General features: G+C 35.7%; 2 long non-coding RNA genes across 2 annotated transcripts in view; one reads left to right on the top strand and one right to left on the bottom strand.

The window, feature by feature from the left end:
- LOC138024523 (uncharacterized) overlaps positions 1 to 6,330 on the bottom strand; it is a 13,610-nt gene extending 7,280 nt beyond the window's left edge. Inside the window, exons 1-3 of the long non-coding RNA XR_011127032.1 lie at positions 6,191 to 6,330; positions 3,670 to 3,842; positions 2,965 to 3,018 (exon numbers count right to left, since the gene is read on the bottom strand). This is a non-coding gene — a long non-coding RNA (uncharacterized lncRNA). The remainder of the gene's footprint in view (positions 1 to 2,964; positions 3,019 to 3,669; positions 3,843 to 6,190) is intronic.
- LOC138024524 (uncharacterized) overlaps positions 1 to 9,463 on the top strand; it is a 10,008-nt gene extending 545 nt beyond the window's left edge. The window contains exons 2-3 of the long non-coding RNA XR_011127033.1: positions 4,203 to 4,232; positions 7,855 to 9,463. This is a non-coding gene — a long non-coding RNA (uncharacterized lncRNA). The remainder of the gene's footprint in view (positions 1 to 4,202; positions 4,233 to 7,854) is intronic.
- Positions 9,464 to 10,268: the final 805 nt, after the last annotated feature.

Genomic DNA, 10,268 nt, shown 5'->3' with positions numbered 1-10,268 from the left:
CTTTTTAATTTCATACAATGTACTTTTTCATTATGCAATAATAATTATCATTGTAACAACAAATTCATTGACCCCTTATGCATCCACAGGATCAAAAAATGTTACAATGGCACAAATATAGAAGTAAAACTGAACACAATTCTACAATATAGTTAAGAAATACAATCTTTTGCAAAATACAACAATCTTTCACAAAACAATAACCTTTTCTAGAATATAAAAACAAAGTAAAACACAATAAAATTTCAACACACTAGAGATATTATTAATTATATAATAACCCAAGTTATTCACGGATTTTGATTGGTTCTTGCCTATGATCTATTAGAGGACACACACATGATTGACGTCACCATCAGCTTTTATGCGAATAAAGTTTAATTCTTTATTATATAAAACAAATAGATTCCATGTTGCCATGGGTCTGTTCAGTAATAGATCACAGAAGACGTCAAAATGTGGTTAAAGAACATCAGTGACACACTCGGCTATCGCCTCCTGTGCCACTTTTTTGTTCTTACCACATTTTGACGTCATCTGTCATCTATTACTGAACAGACACACGGCAACATGGAATCTATTTGTTAAACATAAGAATGGGTACTACAAAAAATAAGAATGGAACAGAACATACCAGAATAAACTGCAATATGCCAAGATAAAGCAGAATAACACCAGAATAAGAAGGAGAAGGAGAACAAGAATGCTACCAGAATATATATTTGTACCAAAATGAAGCACAATATATGGTAAAAGTTAAGAATCCAATCTTACCAACGCATCAGCCAACACATCAGTCGACTGTCGGCCAACGCGTTGGCGGCTGTTTAATCTTTTAACGCATAAGATATGTCAGTGGTGCGTTGATGGTGCGTCAGTGGCGTCTCGATGACTCATTTGGGCCTTATTGAACTATTAAAAACCTAAACGTACCTTTTTCAAACTGAACAGACGACAGAAAACTTTCACTTCGATGTAAAAATAAGAAATTTACTTTTGACTGCCATTTTGTACATGTATTTCATGATATTAGAACCCAGTTCCCATTACGACAAATGTTATTAAAACCCAGTTTTCACTCTGGCAAACACATTGCCCGAGACTTCATCTTTATCAGTATTTATATATATTATTACAGGGCTTCTAAGATGGTGCAGAAAAAATTTGGACATGCAGGACTTTGAAATGATTATGCAGCAACAAAACGGGACTTTGAAGTATCATTATGTGGCAAAAACATATTTGAGCACAAGGAAACAACATAATGCAATTGAATTGAACATACTGACTTTTGCAAACTTCGTGGCTCCTCAAGGAGCCGCTTTTTTTTAGTTGACAAAGCCCTTTAGGAATAGAAGGCATCGGCTAACGCCATCGGCAACAGCTTTTTTGCGATGCGAAGTCATTTCACAAATGGCAACAAATTGCCCAGCTGCCTTCAGCACTCCTGCACGATCCTTTTAACTCAAAGTTTCAAGTCTCTAAGCCTCTCTAGGATGTTCTAGTATGTCACTTTGTTTACAATTCGCAACTCCACTACACCCAGGAAATCTTTAACCGTGCTGCGCCTGCAAGTTTGTACATATTGTTCAGGCTACACTTCTCCTCATTCATTGTAGAGAGCACTGCTATGTATCATCTATGAATTTCAGTAAAGTCATTGCAATCTACCTTCACAGCAGTTTCATGGTTTGTTCTAGCTGGTGATTCTCAGTTCTGCAAGGTTCGCAGCTGCTGCTCTATGGTCTTAATGCAATCATCCTTGGTTTTCAACTGCTCTTTGTAGGTGACCATTTCCTTTTCATGTTGTTAGATGCTAATCGTATCAACTACATTGAGCTGTCACATTAAATAACATGTTCCTTTCATTTTATTGTTCAATAAGAAGCATTCTGATTGGTTTAATTCGATCCTAACTTCGATTGGTTTAATAAGAAGCATTATGATTCGCTGTTTTTCAGCAACGGTAATTGGTTTGTTTAAAGAGAGTTCAATCCTAATGAAATCTACTCTTGATCCTAGTAATCTTTTAGTTATACCGGGAAATTTTCAGAATGTTTTTAATTTCTGCGTGAGTCAAAAGCTTTTAGCAAGCTGTCAGCAGTGTTCCTGAGGTCTTTCTAATATGGAACTAACAGAGACAACATGGGTAAACAACGGATAAATGTGGCGCTGTACAAATAAGCAATGTTGAATATGGCTTTCAATAAGGTCGGGATCCTTCTTCAAGGGATCTAATATCACGTTAAGTTCCTCCCTTCATGTTCCTCTGGGCTATGCAAATTTCGGGAAGCAAAATCATGCAACTCACCAGCCTTTCAAAGCCTACTGTGGTCCATGCGCTGGGTGAGCTACAAACAATCTGTTCCAATAAAGTCCTGAATGCCGGAATTAAGCTTGAAGGCTTTGGGAAAACCATGGAAACAGACAAATCCAAATTTGGTGCCAAAGAAAGTATAAGAGAAGAAGAGTATCAGAAGGTCCGTGGGTATTTAACGTAGTGGAGCGAGGATCACAGAAGGTGCTGCTCTTCCACGTTCCCAACTGAACTAGAGAAACCCTTGTTCATCGTCTCATCACTACACAACCAACTCTAACCTAGAACTGTCATCTACTCAGATCAATTCACTTCATACATACCACTCAACCAATTAGGATATATCCATGTATCAGTAAATCATTTCAAGAACTTTCTTGACCCCGACAGTGGTGCGCACAACAATACCATTGTCCACTGCAGTAAAATTGACTGCAGTAAATTAAAATTGAAATTACAAATGGCTCCTTTAAAAAGTCAATGATCAATAAAGAATTAAAACTTCCCAATTCTTTATAATGAACAAAAAATAAGAATGTCGGTCGACTTACAAATTGACTCCTTGCTTTGGTAACCTACCCATGCCAAAACATCAAAAAGACCTACAATGGTACTAGTGTTTCATTTTAAAAATGGCGGCTATTTACCTATCACGTTTTCGTCGTTCCTTATGAAATTGTTCTTGCTTCCATCTGAAAGAACTAACAAAATTATAAAGATTAACGTGTTGGTAGTGTTTTCACCAACATGTCGGTAGTGTGTTGGCCGACGTATCAGTACTATGTTGATGGTGTGTCAACCGATGCGTTGGCTGACATGTTGACTACCGCATTGGTGGGATTGGATTCTTAACTTTTACCTAATATATACCACAATAAAACAAGTTGAACAAAAATAGTACCAGAATATACCAGAATGACATCAAATAACACAAATAAACCACAATATATAGTAGAATGAATCTCAAAACCTTGGAACTTAATGTTTTACTTAGCACCAACTGATTTTTCATTGTTTCTGTCAGTTTTTGTTGTGTCATATAATTTCCTTTAGGCGAATTGTATATATTTTTCCCTTTTATAAAATTTAGAACACTTAGTCATGAAAAAAATTTGACAGGTATACATGTATCCATCACTAAATGAATACTTTGATATTGAAGAAATAGTTTTTCATGAACAAATACAGTACCAAGAAAAACAGAATATTATTTTTATCACCTTTTCCTATGAATCTCAGAGAGGGCTTTCACTATGCAAACCACAAAATTGTGAATATTTTTATGTCGTTGTAACAGATCAAATGCATACTGACCAAATACAATCAAGTTCAGCAAATCACAAATAAATTACCCTTGCTGCTTGTTTGTTTCCAACAACCCAGACCTCTAAGTACTGATATTCCTACAGCCTGTACTGGAAATTCACAAAATACTTGTTCTTCACAGTGAACTTGAAGATCCTCTCATTTGAAAGTTTTCTTCACCCCAATAATAAGTAATGTCAACCATTCCCTGTTTTTAGACCTACAATGTAAAATATAAATTAAACGCAAGCAATTCAAATTAACATAATTTTTTCAATGCTATTGAAATAAAAAAACAGATGCCTGTTATTTAACCCAGAATTCAGATGCATTCCAAATTAATATACACTACAAGCAGTTGTTATATAGCCTCAAAAAAATTGCTGATCTCTCACCAAAATAGTTTTCTCAACATCTAAATAAGTTTCTGCCATCAATTTTCTTACATCCCTTTGCAATGTTTGCCCCCTAGCGATCCCAGAATACTTTGCATATAAACAGGGCTCTGATTAATGGTAACTCCTTCATTGCCAGAACAACTTATTACTTACATTTTGTAATATTCAATTATCTTTTCCAGCCAAAAGACAACAGACAAGCACTATCATTGGTAAATATTGCTACATCAACTTATTTCATCACCAATAAACACACTTGTTAAATACATGATCATGTACTTATAATATATATATATATATATATATATATATATATATATATATATATATACATATATACATATATCATCATTCTACGGTCTATATATATATATATATACATTTATTTCATTTATAAATGCCTTTCTATAATTCTAAATAAGACTATAGGCAGCCTAAGTTCGCGTCACTAGAGAGCATGTAATAATTCATTACTAGTGGGAATATTACTTTTGAGTGCACGCAGTACTGCATTACAGGTGCCTGTTGAGAATTTATTTTTAATAAACACATTGTAAGACTCTGTATGGGAAATAAAATACCATCGATTATGAAGCCTAAAAAACGCTCCATTTAACATTTACTCAATAAATGGGATGAAAATGACTCACCTCTGGTGTATCCTTGTGCCTTTTGGACATTATTTTACCGTTTCGGGAATTCAGTATTTTCAATGTTCTAACACAAAGTCAAGGCTGCACACTAAGATTTCAACCGTTGTCAGCTCAGAGGTGGTTTGTAACTCAAAAATCCATCCCAGCCGCGATTTTTTCACGCAAAGCTAAAGCAACATCATTTGCGAACCTCGGTGAATGTTTCATCGTCAAAAATCCCTACACACTTAGCTGGAAAATGAGCATTTTCTCCTTCCGATTCCACGATAGCTGATCAAATTAACCCCTGGTGATCATGTAAAATGACACAGAGCTCAGGTCTGAGGTTAAATCAACTCCATGCAACAAGGCACAGTCATTTCATTTACAACACTTACCCCATCCCCACAGCGTCACTCGTAACCATGGAGCTCTTCAAGAAGCCACTGTAAGGATGAGGTAATATAAGTGTTGTACATAAAATGACTGTACATGTATCTCGTCGGGTGGACTTGATTTGACCTTGGACCCAAGCTCCGTGTCATGTTACATGATCACCAACCGTTCACTTCATCAACTATCGCAGAATCGGAACCAGAAAATGCTCATTTCCAGCCAAGTGTGTGGGGATTTTTCACAACAAAACATTCATCGAGGTTCGCAAATGATGTGGCTTTAGCTTTGCATGAAAAAATCGCGGTTGGGATGGATTTTCGAGTCACAAACCCCCTCTGAGCTGACAACGGTTGAAATCTTAGTGTGCACCCTTGACTTCATCTTTAAGAACACTAAAAACAAAGAATTCCCGAAACGGTAAAATAAGCTCCAAAAGACACAAGAATACACCAGAGGTGAGTCACTTTCATCCCTTTTACTGAATGAACGTTAAATGGAGAGTTTTTTAGACTTCATAATCGACGGTATTTATAAAGTCTTACAACACGTTTAAATTCTCAACGGCCTCCTGTAACGCAACACTGCTTGCACTCAAAGGTAATATTCCCACTAGTAATCAATTATTACACGCTCTCTAATGACACAAACTTGGGCTGCCTATGATAAGACAAACTACAAATGTATATTACATAATCCACAACAACACTATAAGTACATACATTTAACACTAAAAATAGTATTTAATACACTATGACAAAAGATCACACCCATCTTATTTCTCCCATACAAATATACCCAATATCTCTTTCCGTCACTATACTTCACATTAACTCAACTAATCCCAAATCCATGACATTCCTCCTACCAAAATATTTCCAAAACACGTTTCGCTAATATACATATCGAAGATTCCAAAAGAAACGCCTTTTTTCTTAATCTACTTAAAACTTCAACATTTCAATCGTCTCCCTTTATATTTAAACCAGCCTAAATAATGTTTCAAAAAAGTTATTATACTCACTAAATCACGTACAAAACCAAAGTACGCGATTACAAGCTGACCTGGCCGAACACAAATATGGCTGACTTCGACTGACTTTTAAAAAAATAGAGCAAGAAGTAGAATGAATCCAACTGGTCACCTTCATATTGTAAAATCATCTCCATTTCCCTTTACACACATTTTTATTCTCGCCAAACTCCAATCCTCAAAACAACTCATAAAACTCCTCGATAAATTAAGCCGAAACCACACATTCTTGTCACGCTCTGGGCACGACGATACCCCCTGTCAACAGTAAAGCTCAAAGTCCCCTTGCACGTGAGAAGCCTGGAACCACAAAACCCATACAAAAATACTAACCTTAGGCCTAAACAGTATCTAAAGCATATTGTTTAAGCTTAAGCTTAGCATTTTTATAAAGATTTCGCTTGTTTCAACTACTGTACCCTTGTTTCAGTTTTCTTTTTCCAAGCTCCACCAACCAAGAGCATTTTGAGATACAGAAACAAGTCTTTACCCCCGATGATTGTCAACGCCCATGGCCATCTCTCAAACTGACATTGGACATTTCGAAACAATTACACGACATAATATCCCATCTTAACATAACAAGCTTACTGCTGTAAAAACAACGAAAACAACCAGATTTGAAGGTTATGCACCTATCAATGTTAAGCCCCAGACTGGGGGAGGGGAGGGGTGGCATTTTCGTGGAAGCTAGCGTCAAATTTCCCACCCCTGGTCATCTACAGACTGTCAAATTCTCCCACTCTCTCACCCCTGGGAACCTTCGGAACATCACATTCCTGCCCTGCAGTAACAATTTTCATTAAATTCTCATTCTTGAAACACCAATTTTCTTCACTGTCAATTTCCCGTAGATACCCCGCTCCCCCCACCCTAGGCCTTAACATTGATAAGTACATTGAGTTCAACAAGAAATAGCGTTTCTAAGCTAAACGACGCTGATCTACATTATTTAGCTCTAAAAACCCCGTTCAAGACAATTAACTTTCAATTGTTTTGCTGCATACTACTATGTCAATACTCTACAACATTCCACTTTCCAAAAGCCTCTCTCGTTAGTCTAGTGCATACCGGAAACTGCAGGCTGAAGCCGCAAGCTTCAACTCTTTGCCTCGCTTATTGTGAATTTTCTCAGCTGGTTTAAAATGTTTGTTTCTTTCAGTAAATTTGAAGTCTGAAATACATTGTATGTTATCTAAATTGAATGAAAACGAAAATGTCAGTTTGAAAGATAAAAATAAATGACCACCACTACCCCCACACATCACTCATACGTCACTCTCACCTCACTCCCATGTACTTATAGCATTTCTCAAATGATAGCCGGAACAGTTATTTTCTCTTGTTTCCTTACCAAAACACAAAAGAGACAAAAATTCCACTGCCTAAATTCTCCCACTCTCCCAAGAGGATAAATACCCGAAAGTCCCAAAATATTTTCAAGCCTTTTTTAACGACGACAATTCCCCCTGTATCTTAAAAACGAAGAGATTTTAAGTCAACCAACTTCAGTATCATTTTACTTTTCATCATCTTCAACTGAAAACATCTTTAAAAACTCGCTTATAGAAACAAACGCAAGGCCATTTTCTAAATGCCTTTTCGAACCCGGAGACTTATCGGCACGTTCGAGAAATTGAGGACCCCTCCCCCCCGCAGAACATTGATTCTTCAATACCACTTTCTATTTGTTACTTCAATTAAATTACTCCTGCCATTCCTAATTCAGCCCCAAATTCTCTCTCTCTCTCTCTTTCTCTCTCTCTTCACCAACAGATTGTAAAAAATGTGACAGATGTTTGCGACTGCTAAAAAGAAAAGGTTGTGAATGTCATTTCTTAAAATGAACCTCACTCCCAGGACCTTTCCGTTCGTGGCATCAAGCATATTAGGTCATATTACTCTATATATCTTGTTAAACATAAATATTAGTATAGGTAATGACATTATTTTGACTGTAATTTAGAATAAATATAAGCACAAGTAAATTTTTTAAAGACCAAAAAAATTGCACGAATCAGCGACACGAATACAATTTGTACTCTTTGAAAAAAATTACAAATGCTTATTTATTCCAAATTGCACGAGAAAAATCATATCATTATATTTATTAATAATATATACCAAAAAATTTGAAATCATTAAATATCCCCAATCACAGAAACATTGCGCCATCAACGGTTCCATTTAATTCGCTGTCTCTAACTTTGTTTACCCATTTAGCAAACAGAATGCTTGGTTTATTAACTATTTTTGCACTGTATTATCTCTTTTCTACACTACATTACCTCAAAACTACATTCTTCTTACCGAATCAGAATAGACTAATTTTTTGGTGTATATTATTAAGCCTGTAATCACACTTAGGCAAAAATAACGTAATAGCTACAAAATAATAATAAAAAAGCTATTACTAGTTTCTACATCAAACTGCTATAAAAATAATGTCAACTTTGTTGTTATACATTAAATTCAACACATAGCACCTTTCCTATAATACTTAGGAAATCACGTTTTTTTCATTACCATCCGTATTTTCGTTGCGTTTATAGTTATAAAATCTGGACTTCCTCCGTTTTCTTTTCTTTTTTTTTCTTTCCCTCACAAAAATGCCTCAAGCCAGCTACAACACTTTGAAAAGACAAACATTAACACAACAACATTATATTACCTAAAAGTAATATTACAGCGCCATTTCAAACGGACCTATGGAAAACCAGAAAATCCTCAATCCGGAACCGTAGCCCAAACCAGAACCGGAACCAAAATGAGAACAATAAAGCTCAATCATATCCACTTGTTTTATTTTAGCTAAAAACGTTGAATGTTACATTACACATTTCAAACTACAAACTTGCTTTTTAAAGATATTCTTGTGACTACAAAGTTCATTCCATTGGCGTCACTCCTGTTTTAAACCGTTCAAGTTACGAAGATGATTGACATAAAGACTTCTCCCTGTCCCATATTGCCGTGGAAGCGAACTTGTTACTTAAGCCATGGATGAAAGGAGTCCACAAAACACAAAAGAAATTCACCTTATTTATTGAAACAAAATTTTAGCTGTAAACAACTACCAACCTCGCCTACCAGATCTTGTTGCACTAAAAATCGAGAAGAAACACCGGAAAGGTGAGCATTAATTAACTTGCGTAGCACGCATTCTCCAGTGCGGCAAAATCTAGAAGACAAGGTTCATAGTTGTTTTCTCCTAATATTTTACTCCAATAAATAAAATCAATTTCTTTTGTCTTTTACTTTTCTTTTGTCAACCCCTTTCATCCATAATTTCAGTAACACCAAGAGACAAGGAGGAGTCTCAATATCAATCATTCTCATAACTCAAACTGTTCAAAAAAGGAGTGACGCCAGTGTTACGAGCTTTGTCGTCACAACATTATCCGTAAAAATCAATTTTACAGTTTAAAGTGTGTAATTTAACATTCAACTCTTTTAGCTGAAATAAAACAATTGGATATCATCGAAGCAATAATTCATTTCTCAGATCATATGGTCCCATAATATTACTTTTACGTAATTTTACCTTATCTTACTTCATTACACTTCCATTTCCTGTCTATATATTAAAAGTTCGAGGATTGTCCACGATTGTACTTCATTATGACAGCACAAGAGTAGTAATCATAAAGAAAATATTTGAAACTAGTAAGACTAGCACTAGCTAAGTTTATTTACCAGTGAATAGCTTCTAGTCTGGTTGTTCCAATAAAAGAAAGAAATTTCTGATATGTTGTAGTTCTACACCTCTTGGAGACAAACATAAGAAAGCTACGAGCGGATGTTCGAGTCGTTCTAGTGCTTTCACGGACGATCAGAACAACGCATAGACAAAGGTGTATCAGAATATGAGTAACCTCGTAAAAGAATACCATGTCTAGGAGTTCATGCCAATAACATACGGAAAGAAGTTTTACAGATATTAACCTTTCGTTATAATATATTTCTGTAATAAAAAGAATTGGAGAATAAATTTGGTTGCACATATTTGATTTTTTTCAAGTTTGGAAATTAGTTCTATTACTTAAGTTGCGTAACCAAAATGCGCACCCACTAGGCCAAGATACAAAGTGCGCCATGTAGAACTACTTCAAATGTACCTAGTATTCCCCTTTATGTATCCTAGCAACTTATTAGCACGTGCAGCTTGATCACAGACTTGGCTCCGCCAG

Source organism: Montipora capricornis, chromosome 11 (assembly GCF_036669925.1).
Source record: "Montipora capricornis isolate CH-2021 chromosome 11, ASM3666992v2, whole genome shotgun sequence".
NCBI classification, from domain to species: Eukaryota; Metazoa; Cnidaria; class Anthozoa; order Scleractinia; family Acroporidae; genus Montipora; species Montipora capricornis.
The sequence above is the reverse complement of the archived record's forward strand: the minus strand, read 5'-3'. Positions and strand labels throughout refer to the sequence as shown.